At 36.4% G+C, this 7,146-nt stretch overlaps 1 long non-coding RNA gene across 1 annotated transcript; it reads left to right on the top strand.

Annotated features, from left to right (window-relative positions):
* The first annotated feature begins 1,960 nt into the window (after positions 1-1,960).
* On the top strand, positions 1,961-6,533 carry LOC114479771 (uncharacterized). The gene is made up of 3 exons (XR_003676017.1): positions 1,961-2,084; positions 5,886-6,014; positions 6,225-6,533. It is a non-coding gene; the product is annotated as an uncharacterized LOC114479771 (long non-coding RNA).
* The last annotated feature ends 613 nt before the right edge of the window (positions 6,534-7,146 follow it).

Here is a 7,146-nt window from a genome sequence, read left to right as displayed (position 1 = left end):
AGTGGTCTAAGGTGCCTAACTTAAGAATTTGCCCTTCTGCTGCTGTGGGTTTAAATCCCACTTTTGACATATATATTTTTTCATCTTAACAAATTTAACATGGCAGATTCCACCTTTAAAAATACATATACAAAAAAATAAACATTTTAGGGCATTTCCTGGGTTAGGGTTAAAATAAAAGGGTTAGCTAAAAATAAATATGAGCAAAAATAAAACTGACAGAACTTTGAGTCACATGGTCCACCTATCACGTCCCCTAAACCGACCAATGAGGGGCGCTGCGCAGGGGCGGATCTACCGGGGTGGCATAGGGTGGCAAAAGCCACCCCACAACAAAGCCTTGCCCCCCTGCTGCCACCCAAGTTGTACACACGGGCACCGAACTATGCGGCCGCGGTTCATCAACCGGTAATACCCCGCTGCTGCTTCCTGACTGCGGAGCCAGCGTTCTAAAACACCAACGAAGAAGACGCGGAAGTATCGCCAGAGCGGCACGAAAGTGCTTTGTTTACATTGGTGCACGAGAAGAAAGAAGTAAAAACATATCTGCCAACCCTGCACACATTTGTATCACTCCAGATTAAATGGATAAAGGAATGTCATAAAACTCTTAACTCTATCTGGTATTTTATTCCAAATAATATCTTGGTGGTCTTCATTTTTACTCACTTGTAATTATAATATAATACAAATTACCATTACAATTATGTACATTTTATCAACAGGCTCTTCTAGCTTAGAAATTGTGTTACTCTCACAATTTCTTCCTGCACAAATCTATAATTTTAAATAATGAAAACATTACGATCAGATGGAAATCAATATTTAGACAAAACTGGGTTGATCATGTATTATTTATACAAGTGATTTCTTTGACTCTGAAGGAGCATTACTAAGCTACGAGCGTTTCCTTCTAATCAAATTGTTCCCTGTTACTAGCAAAAAAATTACCATCGTAACCAAAGCTGTTCCTGATGGTTTATCCCTTTTAAAGTCATCTTCAGTTTCAAGAAAGCATAAGAGTGAAACCTTTTCTAATAGTAAATGGTTTAGATATCATGGACCCAAAGTGCAACAAACATATACGAGATACATTTTATGAAAAGAGGAAAATATCTCCAAGAGGAAACCTTTTTACAAACATTAATTGGGTGAAGGCTTGGACACTGCCTTACAAATTTTGTTTTAATAACAGGAATAAAGAAAATCATATTAAAATCTTACACTTTGTATTTCTCCACATTTTTAGACACTGACAATAAATGCAGTTTTTGTAATAATGAACCAGAATCCCTCACACATTTATTTTATTACTGTATTCACTCAATATTCACAAAATGTTTGGGCTCTAATGGAAAAGTACTTTAAACACAGGATTAATAATATTAAAATTAATTGTAAATGTGTCATTATGTATTTTGAAGATAAGAATAATGAAGTTGATTTCATTGTAAACCTGTTCATTTCATATGGTAAATTCTATATTCACAAATGTAGGTTCAACAAATTTACTCCCCACTTTGTAAGTTTTCTGTGTGAATTTAAAGAATATATCAAAACTATATCCCTTATTCATAAAAAAAAAAAAAGATCCAAACCTTGACAATATACAATAGTATTTTTTAAATAGAATCATTACTCATTAACCCTTATTTATGCATTTTTTCTTTCAGTATTGTATATGTGATTCTTGCTTGTCCCCTCCCTGTATATGTTTATAATGTACACTTCTGACTTGTAAATTTTTATTTTTCAATAAAAAAGTAAATAAAATAAAAAAACAAGACAAAATGGTTGGTTCCTGTTAGCCATGGTTCACTCTTAATCCAGTAGGTGGCGGTAATACAACGTTCAGGATGTCAACCGCCATAAAATACAAAAGAAGAATTTGGAAACAGGCTGAGTCCAAGTGTTCACCTCCTATCTCCTTTCCTATTCACTTTTCCTTAACGCCGTGGATGACGTCACGCCTTGGCCACTTCAAAGACATTATATACGTAAGCATCGAATGTGGAGGGACACGTTAAAAGCAGTGCCATCTCGAACCAGTACGAGTGAAAGCAGTGGACTTACGACAGAAAGAGGTATTTCTCAATCTCAAAGTAGAATTATTCGTTGAATTTTGTACCGATTTCCAAACTGTTTAATTTTTTAAAAATATCACACATGTAGCTATGATAGAAGGTGCTTGGATATATTTAAAATGCTGGTTTTACCACTCAACACTTAATCTCCACACCCACATCCTTGAATATTTCAGTTCTTTGGCTACAATAATTGATGAACTAATAATAATAATATAAGAATATAATGTAATAACAATAATATAGCAATAATAATGATAATAATAATACAATAATATGAGAATATAATGATAATTATAAGAATAACAATAATACAGTAGTAGTACAATTATACACTAATAAAAATAATTGTCAAATACAGTGTAAAGCCTCTAACAATGTTGTCAATAACACCCTGAGCACATCTGAACGTTTTCTAGGTTCCTTTTGTTCTATTTATGTCTGTCTACCTACCTATCTATCTATCTATCTATCTCTGACGATTGTTACAAACAAACCCCGTGAAAATTGCTTGAGAATTGAGCGATTTATGACAACTTTAATCGTGTAAACACATCACTCCTCTAGATATTACTGTAGGAGCGAGTGCCACCGGTCCAAGATGGCCGCCCTGTTGACGCACCCATAGATATCATATGAAGGCGAGATCACTCGTCCGCACTGGCGGCCATCTTGTCACGGTCAGCTCGCTCACCCATAATTATGTAGTAGTTGTGCATGCACTTTTTAAACAAGAATAACTTGCTCAATTTTCAAACGGTTTAGTTTGTTATAAAGGTCAGAGGTGTTGCTATAACACTGCACTTATGGATAATTATATTACACTCAATAATATTGGTATTGATATTTTAAGACTAACCACATTAAAATAGTGGTAAAAAGGTTTCCAAAAGAAACATTCAGTGATTGATTAAACAAACATATTCTGAATAGCCTTGTGTCAACAACAATATTGCAATTCTGTTATGTCAGCCCCGCTGTTCCTTTGTAACAGGACCTGTATTGTACATACTTCCACTAAGTAACTAAATATATCCTAAATATAGTCATAGTCAGTGACGTGCCGTCAGGGTAGGCAAGGTAGGCAGTGCCTACCCAAGGGTGAATTGATATTTTGACTATTTAATTATAATTTATTTTTTTTTTTTTTTTTATAAATTATTTATTTTTCCATTTCCAACAGCCTACAGTACCTATAAGTTTGAAAGTTTCCGCATTTTGTGCGTTTCATAGCCCAAATTACTAAACAGCGCTGTTTCCTGGAACAGCTGCAGTCTTTTTTTTTTTTTTCGCTCCGCTGTAAGGCAGAGGGAGGCCACGCCCCCTCCCAAAGGCACGTCGCTCTTCTGCCTCCGTTCTCGTGATTTTACGTGTTTGCGCATGCGCAGTCAGGTCCCCAATGTGACATCAATTTACGCGTAAAGGCAGCGTAGAGAGCTAGCTAAATGCTATGCGTAAGTTTACAGCACATTAGTGAATAGATGACACGTGACTGCTGCTGCTACGTTCTTTAACTAGTGGGCGGGTGACAGCGCTAGAGATGATAGAGAAACTTTGTTTTGAGGAAAAACGACAGCTTTTAAAAGATGGAGACCAACACCTGAGTTACCAAACCTTCAGCAAAGGTAAAGTCAGAACATGTTTCATACTTTTCACAGTGAATGGTACAAAAGGAAGGATTGGCTTTGTGGATGCTCCTCACTGAGGATGTTCAAAGTTGTCATTTTCTCTGTGTCTCTGTGTTTCCAACACAAACAACAGATGTGCTGCCGTGTCATGAGATATTTCTTATTGGAGAGTATGGAGGATATATTAAATAATTGTTTATGTTTCTTTAATAGGGATGTAACGATTCACTCAACTCCCGATACGATTCGATTCACGATACTGGGTTCACGATACGATTTTCTCACGATTTATTTTACAAAATGGGAATGTTGACAAATGACTGAAAAATATTCCTTTATTTTTTGGGGGAAAATATTATACTATTTTCCATTTGTTTTTCATTGTCAAAAGAATTCCTTGATAAACTATTCAAAATGATGCAATTTAACTAAAAATAAATCTTGAATGAAATAAATAAAGGAATAATACAAATGAAGAAGCCAATTAATTTAAATTCTGGTTCTATAATAAACAATTCAAAACTGCGTAATAGTTCTTTTTCTTTTTAAATGTGCAACTGAAAATGTATTTTGTGCCTTAACAATTGGACTTTTAAAAAAAAACAAAAAAAAAACAGTCATTTTACTGTATTTACGGCAGATATTTGTTTAGACCAGCAGAGGGCGCTGGTAACCCAGTGGTCGGTTGGCATGCAGTTATTCCACCAGTGAAGAAGAGAAGCTATGCTAGCAGACAGAATTAATAGAAAAACCTGACTTTTACAGATATTCACGCAATATTACAGATATTCTTTCGGTGCTAAAGGAGTAAAGAATCATTTATGAGCATGTTTAACAGTAAATGGCGGCCAGAAAGAAAATAGTAGCAGATTCCGCCCGTCACGTCCGCTTCTGGAAGGATTAAAAAAAGTACTGCGATTCAATTTTCAGAGCATCGATGTGAACCGTGGTACCTATGAATCGATTTTTAACTGCCTTACGATTAATCGTTACATCGCTATTCTTTAATGGTGTTTATGATGTTGATTTTGTTAGATGGCTAAACACTTGTTCATATTGGGTTTTTTCTTTCTTATTATGAATTTTATATTTTGATAAGCGCATTGAGATGACTTTGTTGGAAATTGCTTTATACAAATAAAATTGATTTGAATTGAATTAACACTTGACAGCAGAAACATATGAAATTGTCATTGGTGGTCTCGATTTGCAACGTGCCTACCCAGCCCTAGTGGTCACTGCACGTCACTGGTCATAGTGTTGTAATATCTTACATGTGAGAAGTGATTCCACAGGCTCTGGTTCCAACAGCGATTAGAGCATCCGTAGGCTGCACAAAAGTCTGGAATCTTCATTTCAATCTTCACTCAGCAATTTGCTAAAGGAAACATAACGTAAGATTTTTTTAATAAACTTTCTAATAAGTTAAATCTGGTGGTCTCAGCCTTACACAAATATACTCCATGATTAAGTTGTTTTTTGAAGGGAGAAGCTGCAATTTTAACATTTGAAAACATCCAGAATTGTATTCACATTAATAAGAAAGTAAACTGTATCCAAATCCGTCAAGATTTTAGTGAGATAAAAGTATTTATATTCGGCATATCACTCACCTTCCCTCTGGTTCCTCAAGACTCCGTCAGAGAGCTGCTGTCCGGTGCAAGATGGCCGCCGGTGATGCCATGGCAGATTCCGCCTTAAGTCATCTAGCCTTTATATACGATATCTATGGCTGCAGCAGTCGATGCAGCCTCTACGTATTATAATATCTATGGTGGCCACCAATTAAACACTTCCGGGGGTTAAAGAACGGTGGTACGAGTTAACCGTCAGATGAGGGCGGTAGTACGACAAAGAGGGTGCATGAAAAACCCAAAGAAGAAGGAAAATAACATGATGAGAAGCATATTTTCTCTTCAAGGTATTTAGAATCGTACAAAACAACAAACGCTGTTAGATGTGATTAACAGGAAATGTACAACTTGCTTTCTGGCCTCAGCTGTTCATGCTCCTGCTTAAGCTTTTTTTTCAACTTTTAAAGGTCACTTTTGGTTTCTCTTACTTAGCAGGTGAACAGATAAGTTGTATTCATTAAACTCTAACTACAGTTATAAAAAGCTTGAACATGAAGTCAGATTTGTGCTGATGTGTTTTACTGTGTCTGTCTGTGCAGGAAATGGCTGGGTTTTCTGACACTGCTTCTGTGATTGCTATAGATTTATTATGTATTGTAGTCAGATTGGCCGTGTCAGGAGTCGACCACATGTACAGAAGAAGTCGAGCCAATGCTGAACATCTTAATGTAAGTTTTTATTTTATTTTTTACTGTAAATCTTAATCTACAGTTTTCTACAAGTTTGTTGCATGTGGACGTTTGTGGAATCTTGTTTTAAAAGCTATTGCAGGGCTGCCAAGTTTCAGAAAATGATAAGAGTGAGACTTTAGTGACATGATGCGTTCTGGCGGGAAAAAATATGTTGGCCTTTTTCAACATGGCTTTGACCTTTGACAGGAGCAGGAACAAAGGGAAAATGAAAGACTGAGGGCAGAGGCTCTAAACGCCACTGGACTTCAAGATGGACAGGACAACCAACCGGACAAAACCTGCGTGATCTGCCTCGACCAGCCACGTAACTGTGTCCTGTTGGACTGTGGACATGTGTGCTGCTGCTTCAGATGCTATCAGGCCTTACCACAGCCACGCTGCCCCATCTGCAGACAGGCCATCATCAGAGTGGTTCCAGTGTATCAGACCTGGGGGGCATCGTGATTGCATCGTGTACTTTACAATCCCTGTTCCAATAAAAGGGAATTGAAAGAACAATTGCCAAGTTTTTACGATGTTGAAATTAATTTGTTAAAAACATTTAAAGTGAAACAGTTCGCAGTGCCTTATTTTGCTCACTGATGATGAGACTTTTGCTGTTTTGAAAGGGTTGTACTGTATGTGTGTAATCAGAAGGATTAAAAACTTTTAACTGCTCAGCAGAACAATGAATGAGTAGGGCGGCACGATCATTGGCCAAGATGATAATCACGATTATTTTGATCAATATTGTAACCACAATTATAATCACAATTATTCATCATGTTAGGGAAAAATCTGTATTTCTTTTGAACTACTTTTAAAAACAATATATGAGCAGTTTACAGTGCAAAATGAAGCTTTAAATACAAATTATACAAAAGAAAAAGATATTAACCCAAGAATTTAAAATGTACCAAGGGTTAACTGAATAAATACACTACTACAGAGTGCTTTCACAAAATGCAACTCATTGGAAATAATTGCAGCTCACAGCTCTCATCAATCCACCAAAATTACTGAAAGCTGCCACTGACTAATGGTTGAGAAAGTGCCTGATTAGATATGCAGCAGAGTAGGGCTGTCCCAATACAACATTTTCACTTCCGATATGATAACGATATTGCAG

This window comes from Gouania willdenowi, chromosome 17, assembly GCF_900634775.1.
Source record: "Gouania willdenowi chromosome 17, fGouWil2.1, whole genome shotgun sequence".
In the NCBI taxonomy this organism is placed as follows: Eukaryota; Metazoa; Chordata; class Actinopteri; order Blenniiformes; family Gobiesocidae; genus Gouania; species Gouania willdenowi.
The sequence above is the reverse complement of the archived record's forward strand: the minus strand, read 5'-3'. Positions and strand labels throughout refer to the sequence as shown.